This window comes from Psammomys obesus, unplaced genomic scaffold, assembly GCF_907164565.1.
Source record: "Psammomys obesus unplaced genomic scaffold, mPsaObe1.curated_primary_1811, whole genome shotgun sequence".
Classification (NCBI taxonomy): Eukaryota; Metazoa; Chordata; class Mammalia; order Rodentia; family Muridae; genus Psammomys; species Psammomys obesus.
In genome coordinates this window covers 583,940-592,607 of record NW_026585687.1, presented here as the reverse complement: position 1 = coordinate 592,607, position 8,668 = coordinate 583,940, and the positions used below count along the sequence as shown (strand labels likewise).

The window sequence follows — 8,668 nt, the reverse complement described above, 5'->3', positions numbered from 1 at the left end:
CAGCCAAGGTTACACAGAGAAACCCTCTCCCAAAAAAACAAAAACCAAAAAAAAAAAGAAAGAAAAGGATAAACTCAACTCTATGTGACTTCCCCCTTTTATTTTAGTCAGGTTTTTCAGCACTGTGACCAAATATCCCAGAAAAGCAATTGAAAATGTTGAAAGATTTATTTGGGCTCAGACTTTAATATGTTCAGTACATTGTGGTGGAGAGAGTGTGGCAAAGCAGTTCACATCATAGCACACAGGAAACAGAGAAAAGAGATGTGTCAGGATATGACACATAGCATATAGTTCCCAAGCCATGGTTGAGCATCATGTCCAGAAAGAAGTAGAGAGGTTATTTATTAAATTCCTCCTTGATCAATAAAAGTAAGAGTTCAAGTTTATGTGAGCATGAATCATGAATCACCCAAACAAGCCCACTGTTTAATTAGCTCTCAAACTTGAACTGTCATATCTAGACCCCTTCACCAAAGGAGAGCTTAAGCCTCTTTGAGGAGGTGCTTACTATAAAACCAAACTATGTAATATTAACTCTGTGTGTCTGCATGTGTGTGTTTGTGTGTTTGTTTGTGTGTTTATACTCACCTGTTGCAAGCCTGTGGCTTCTTTTGCTCTCTCCTTTTAAGGGGAAGGAGAAATAAAGCCTCTCACTGAACCTGGAGCTCAACTTTTCAGTAGCCAGGAAGTCCCCATTTCCACCTTTCTCTGCACACCCTCCGTGATAGGTTATAAATGCATACCTCCCCACCTAGCTATTTATGTGGGTGATGGGACTCCAAACTCAGATCCTCATGGTTTGCATAACAAGCACATTACCCACTGAGCCATCTCCCTACCCCCTGTAATATTAATTTTTCTCTAAATTTTCTCAAAGGAATAGTGTGTTTGTTAAAAAGATTGGTGATATTAGAGCCAAGACATGGTGACACCCACCTTAAATCTCAGCATTTGGGAGGCAGTGGCAAATAGATCTCTGTGAGTTTGAAGACAGCCTGGTCTACATGTTGAGTTTCATGAAAGTCAGAGCTACAGGTACAGAGTCCCAGTCTTAAACAGAGAAACACACACATACACAGAGAGGGAGGGAGAGAGAGAGAGAGAGAGAGAGAGAGAGAGAGAGAGAGAGAAGGAAGGAAGGAGGAAAGGAGGGAGGAAGAAATCAGGATGGCCATGTTGGTACATGCTGGGAGGCAAATGCTGAAGAGAATGAGACAGGAAGATCACCCAGATCACCAGCTAGAGGCCAGCCAAGACTACATCTTCTGTTTGTTTGAAGCAGGCTTCAGATATCCTTTGACTAGGATTGCAGATGGTTGTGAGTTGCCATGTGGGTGCTGGAAATCAAACTTAAGTCCTCCGCAAGAGCAACAAATACTCTTAACTGCTGATCTAAGTCTCCAGCCATACATACCTCCTTGTTGTTGTTGTTGTTGTTAGAGACAGGGTTTCTCTCTGTGTAGCCCTGGCTGTCCTGAAATTCACACTGTAGACCCGGCTGGCCTGAAGCTCAGATATCCTCTGCCTATGCCTCCCGAGTACTGGGATTAAAGGTGTGTGCCACCAGCAACTGGCTCCCACCCACTTCTTAATGGCCATGCTTAAATCTATGTGAAAATTTTTCTAATAAACTGTAACTTCGCTTCAAAAGAAAAGGAAAAAAAAAAAAAGAAATCACATACTTTTTCCTAGGACAAGATGAAAGATATCCTTCGGGTGTTGTGGGTTATTAATATTTATTATTGATTTATCTTTTAAACAGCGATTATTCCTAAACCAGCTATATTCCCAAATCACAACACAGAGACTAGGATTTATTTAATTAACCTAAAGCACAATGCTGGACAATAGTTATTCATCTTAAACCTCTAAGTCCGCATAGTTTCCTACCATTTAGATTTTACCCATTATGCTTGCTTTTAGTCATATCTTAGGTCCAGTTCACCTCTCCTCATGGTTCCAATTCCTCTCCTGCCAATCTCTGCTCCTACTCCTCCCACTCTCTTCCTTCTCTTCCTTTGGGACCAGGATGTCCCACCTTATTTTCTCCATTGCACAGTACTGGCTGGTTGTTTTATTGAAAATACAGAGAACAAATGGTGGCATGTTTACACAAACTTGAGACGGGTGATGCTTAAAATAAACATCACAGTGCAATGTCCAGACTGAAACCAGAGAGTGGGGTAGAGAAATCAGCATTTGAATGAACAAGGGTAAATTGTATACATTCCAGAAAAACATTATTCCAATATGAGGATATCTAAGGAAGTGGTCAGATCCCACCTGTCACAGGATTTAGGATTTTGTAAAAAGTGTGTACTCACTTGAAAGATACTTGTTTGAGAGAGAGTACCATTAGAACACTCTCATTGCATAGTGTTATCTAGAAAGTTGTTTCCCAATGTAACATGGCCCCAGACCTTAGTTAGCCCAAGACCTTAGCATAGCTGCCTCCACGGTGGAAGTGTCATTCAGACTGCAAACCTCAGCATGTGGACAGCACCTGCCAAAAGTAAAATACAAAGTCCATAGTTATAGAAAAATCTCTAAATATCCTAACCTTGTTTTTTTAGCTGCTGTAGTTCTGTTTCTGGCTAACTATTCTTGTTAACTGAAGTATGTCAACCCAGAACATGGTTTTTGTGCTTAAAAGCTTACTCTGAGAAAGGCTCAGTGCTACGCTGGAATCCCAAACACCCAATTGTAGTCACTGGCCTTCTAATAAAAGCTTTCTATTGGAGTAAATGTCTAAGCAGGCTTCTCTGTTGGCTACCACACAACACCAGGATGCACTTCACCATACTCTGCTAACCAACACTCAAAAGTTGTCTTCCCTGTGGTCAAATGGGTCTCATGACCTTCATAGCATCCATGTGCTGGTTTTACAAGCATGTCCAATACAAGCATTAGAGGGTCACAGATGTTTCTGCCTCAGTTTTTAAAGAAAGCCTGAAAGGTCAAACTGTAACAAGATCAGAATCCCTGTGGGCAGTTCTTGAGAGAACAGTGAGTGCAGCTATGAGTGAAACTGAAGATGAAGTAGAGCCTCCAGGACATTGGAGATTCCAGGAAGATAGAATGTCTGTTGAGGAAAGCTACAGACAGTGAGCAGAGCCAGCCCAGGGGAAAGTCCGTATAAGCTGCAATTGGCCATTGGGGTGAGACTACCAAGCTCCAAGAGGCTCACATCATGCCAATGTGCTTCTAGGTGTGGAACATAAAGCTATATAACTTTGGGCTTGTTTTGCTCCCATCCTTCCTTTCTACTCCTTGCTCCTTTGATGTTGTTTGTTTGTTTGTTTGTTTGTTTGTTTGTTTGTTTGAGACAGGGTTTCTCTGTGTAGTCTTCACTATCCTAAACTTGCTCTGTAGACCTGGCTGGCTTAGAACTTACAGAGATCTGCCTGCCTCTGCCTTCCTGAGTGCTGAGATTACAGGCATGTGCCTGGCTCATTTTATTTTTCTTATATAAAAACCTTTATATGAGCTGGGTGTGGAGGTGATTGCCTTTAATTCCAGCACTCAGGAGGCAGAGTCAGGCAAATCTCTGTGAGTTCGAGGCCAGCCTGGTCTACAAATCAAGTCCAGTCCAGCCAGGACTACAAGAGAAACCCTGTCTCAAACAAACAAAGAAACAAAACAAAAACAAACAAACAAAAAAAAACTTATGATGTAGTCACAGCTGGAGACTGGGTCCTTTCAACAGAGACTCTAGTGTGGGTTTTCACAAGATGATCAGTGAATTCCTGATAAGGAGAGTTGGTGAACACAATCTCTTTCCAGATGTCGGGGGTCAGTAGCTGTAGGTCTTGGAGATGGCATCAAAGGTGGCCTTGGCAAAGTTGCCCAGGGTGGCAGTGCAGCCCCTGGCTGATGTGTAGCAGTCATCAATACCGGCCATCATCATTAGCTTCTTGGGCCCAGGAGCAGAGACGATGCCAGTGCCTCTGGAAACAGGAATAAAGACTTAACAAGAGTCACCTTGCACAGAACAGTGTGGGGCTTGCCAATCTCGTTCCCTCAGTAACTTCTTCACATGAGGGTCTTTCAGATGACAATCGCTACCTTCTGGAGCACTTTACACCAAGACTAACATGACTATTGTAGTCCCCAATAGCGACAATAGCCTTTAACCTGGTCTGCTGGCCAGCCCGTGTCTGCTTCTGCACTGACATGATCTTTAGAGCCTCATCCTTTAGGGATGCTCCCAGGAAAAAGTTAATAATCTTCTTAAAGGGCAAAGAGAAAAGGTAGATCTCTTCCAAGGACTTGGTCTTTTTGTCCTTGACAAGGCAGAGCAGCTTGATGATAGGGATCTAATTCTTGTCTTTGGCTTTACCTCTAGAAGCCCCATTTGGCTGTAAGTGCTCATACACAGAAGCCGTCCATTGTCAAAAAGCCACAATACACCCACTTGCAGGAGGAATCTTTCCTCTTTGGTTTATTCTCTACAGAAATGCCTTCACAGACACATCTAAAGGATTTCCTCACCATCTCCTAAATGATTCCAAATCCAGTCAAGGTGACATGATTAACCAACACAAGTCTACCTTTTGGGGACATCGCACAATTTGACATAATTTTAAAGCATAACCTACCCTAACCAACCCAAAAAGTTTATATCCATTTCCAATGTGAAGTGTGTTTATGACATCTCCATGAATTCTCATAGTTTTAACAGTATTGTTCAAAGACCAAATTCAAGGCAGGTGTGGTATCTCATGCCTATAATTCCAGTACACAGGAGGCTGAGACAAGAGGATTATTGTGAGTCCAAGGCTAGCCTGGACAATATAATGAGTTCCTGGTCAGTCTGAGCTACACAGAGAGACCAATTTTTAAAAAAAAAATCTTAAAAATTCTCTAAAGAGAGTTCAGGGAGGCAGAGGCAGGCAGAGCACTGTGAGTTCAAGGCCAGCCTTGTTTACAAAGAAAGTCCAGAACCAGAACAGCTAAGGCAACACAGAGAAAGCACATCTGGAACAAACAAAACAAAATCCTCTAAAGAGAAGACCCATCTGCTACAATGCCACATGGGAGGGCTGCAGACACCTAGAGGTCAGCTTGCCACCCATGCCACTCAGAATGAACAGAGGAAGGTATCCAGAGGCCCAAAAGTCATGTGGCCCACCTGCAGTGGGAACTACTACAAGGTGCAAATATGTGATGCAGAGAAAAAGAAGCTGAACAGTTTGACCATGGTGAAGGCAAATGAAACTGGAGACACTAGGAAGGAGAGGAATAGCCTCTTGTGAGTACCCAGCCCTACCACCTGAGTTCATGGTGAAGTCCCAGCCCATGCTGCTGCAGTGGTAGAGGTCAGTGTTGATGTCCATGGCTCATATTACCACTATAGAGCATAGGGACATGCCTGGTCTGGGCCTACACTTGGGACCACGTAGATGTCAGAGGTGCTAGGCAGAACTGGCCTTGCCCTCACTGGCTGTGGAACTCTGAAGAGCTAGCCCAGCCTCTAACTGGTAGCAGCTCTGAGAGAGATGGTCCTGCCCCTGGCTGGCTGCAGCACTTAAGAGAGTGCACAGAACCCTACACCCTGCATCTCGACTAGTCAGAAGAGTGGAGCTGGCTCTGGAGGCATGGGAGCGGGCGAGTCTCACTAAGGGCATGAGAGCCAGAGAGCTGACCCTGTCTCTGGCTGATGGAGAAATTTGGGTGACCTAGCCTGAGTAATGCTGGAGAACTTGCAATGCTGGTGGACATGTTTTGGTGAGATAGATAAGGAAAAGAGAGCAGATTGACCAGCTCAGCTACCGTAAAGGTCCAGATCCAAGGTTCTGAGTTGGCCCACCCCAAAACCTACATTATCTTTGAACTGTTGAAGTTCATGAAAGGGCCAGTCTTGTTGATCCAAAGCTGCAGGATCTCCATGACACAGAGCAACAACAACAGGAAGAATCCTAGTGAGGATCCAATACTGATGGTATCACAGAAGCCAGAGACCTTGAACCAGACCAATGGCTCCTTGCAATGAACATTTGCAAGTAAAAATGTGCAAGCAGAGGGGTGGGTGTACTGTAAGACACACTGTGACATATTACAGCTTCCACAAAAACATGAGCACATGCGCGAGCGTGTGTGTGTGTGTGTGTGTGTGTGTGTGTGTGTGTGTGTTGGGGAGGGAGAATGCAAGGGCAGAGGGTAAATACGAGGGCATGGGGAGATTGGTAGGACTGGGGTGCATAATGTGAAACTCACAAAAAATCAATGAAAAGCTTCTTAAAGGGCTGGAGAGATGGCTCAGAGGTTAAGAGCACTGGCTGTTCTTCCTAGAGGTCCTGAGTTCAATTCCCAGCAACCACAAGGTGGCTAACAACCATCTATAATGGGATCTGGTGCCCTCTTCTGGCATGCAGGTATACATGCAGACAGAATATTGTCTACATAATAAATAAATAAATCTTTTTTAAAAGTTTTTTTTTTAAATCCTCTGAAACTCAAGGTAGCTTGAGCTGTGAGCTACCATAAAAATAAAAATTAAAAAGTTACATATTCTTGCTAGGTGTGGAGGCGCATGCCTTTAGTCCTGGCACTCAGTGGAGGCAGAGACAAGCAGATCTCTGAATTTGAGGGAAGGCTAGTGTATCAAGTGAGTTCCAAAACATCCAGGGCTATGAAGATACATGGTGAGACCTTGTCTCAAACAAAAACAAAACAACAACAAAAGGTACATATGCCCAAGGTCAAATTGTACAGAGTAAAAAAATTACCATTCCAAGAGAGAGGAATGAGAGATGGAGCCAAAGCAAGTAAAAAATTCAATGGGGAAAATATTAAAGCCTGTAATTTTGCCACCCAGGGTCCTTTTTGTGTAGAAATATGTTCCTTCTATTTCTAATATCTTCAGGGCTTTCATCATGAGGGATGTTAGGCTTTGTCAAAAGCCTATTCTGCATCTATTGAGATAACATGTGATATCAATCCTTGAGTCCATTATGTGAAATGATTTAAGTGTGTTGAAGCACCTGTGCATTTCAAGAATGAAGACAACATGATCATGGCTCGTGGTCTTTTCAATGTGTTCTTGAATTCAATTCCTAAGGGTTTTGTTCTGTTTTGTTTTGTGAGAATTTTTGTATCTATATTCATCGGGGAGATTAAGGTATAATGATCCTTTTATTGTTTCTTTATCTGTGTTTGAGTCCTTGGAACATTGGTTTTATAATAGTTTGAACAACACTGGTGTTAGTGCTTTAAAGGTCCGGTCGAAGTTAGTAGTGAATGCATCTGGACCCAAACCTTTGAGTTAGGAGATTTTTTTTTAATTTATTATTGCCTAATCTAATTGCTTGTTATAGATTGGTTTGAATTGCTTATCTCTTCTTGGTTTAATTTTGATAGGTCACATGCATCTAAAAATTCATCTTTTTTAAAGATTTTTTTAGTTTAGTGGAATTAAGTATAGGATATGTCCTAATGAATTTCTGAATTTCATTGGGATCTGTTGCAATTTTTTTCATCTCTAATTTTACTGCCCTAAGTTGTCTCCTCCTCCTTTTGTTTTTTAGATATGACTGTGTAGTCCTGGCTGGGCTAGAATTTACTATGTAGAGCACATAGGACTAAAGACATACATTCTTCTGGTTAGTTTGGACCAGGTTTGTAGATCTTGTTTATCATTTCAAAGAACAAACTTTGTTTCATCAATTCCTTGTTTTATTATTAAATTCCTATTTCATTAATTTGTGCCCTTTATTAATTTTTTACATGTCCTATTTTGGATTTGGCATAGTCTAGTTTTCCCAAAGCTCTAAGCAACATTGTTAATCATTTATTTGAGATCGCTATGCTTTTTTAATATTTTTTATGTGTGTTAGGGGAACTAGCTGGCTGGTAAGTTTTTGGGAGAGTCTCCTGTCTCCACCTCCCAGCCTCCTATCTCACCACATGTGGCTATCTGGCTTTTGCCCCATGTGGGTAGTTTAACAAAAAAAAAAAAAAAAAAAAAAAAAAAAAAAAAAAAACTTGCTAGCACATTTTCCTTTTGTCCATTATTTCCCATAATAGTAGAAGTGCACACCAGAGGGACCAATGAAAGCAGCATGCTGTGCCCCACAAATTCACCACTGAGGTACACCTACAATAACTTCAGAAAAGGATGCACAAACTGAGCTTGTTGGCTCATACTCTAATCCCAGCAGTCAGAAGCAGGTGGTAGTCCAGCTGAAGTAGTTTTAATGCCTTGCTGCAGCTGGGGTGGTTCAACACATTGTAGGCCACATAGACACTGACACTACGCAGCAACCACATCTCCACCACCATGTCGCTGCAGTAGAACTGAGGCTGTTCAGGGTTCCCTTGAGGAACACCAACTACCCCTTTGTTCTTCTCACCAGCTCAAGGCTTGGCATCCCAAGCCTGAGTTCTCCCAGCAGTATCATCTCAGATCATCAGGCTTGCGAGGCTAGTTTTTACTTGTTTGCTGAGTCATCTCCCCAGGCCATGTTTTTTTTTTGGGGGGGGGGGAGGGTCACTTGTAGCTACAGACTTCATCTTGGAGTTGCGTTTATTGCATCTTATAGGTTTTCTTTTGTTGTGTTTTCATTTCCATTCTACCCTAGGGATTTTTAAATTTCCTTCTTGATTTCTTCAGTGACCCATTCATCACTCAATAGTGTGCTGTTCAGTCTTTAAGTTTATGTGACTG

General features: G+C 42.3%; 1 pseudogene; it reads right to left on the bottom strand.

The window, feature by feature from the left end:
• Positions 1 to 3,668: 3,668 nt before the first annotated feature.
• Positions 3,669 to 8,283, bottom strand: LOC129665432 (40S ribosomal protein S2-like; annotated as a pseudogene).
• Positions 8,284 to 8,668: the final 385 nt, after the last annotated feature.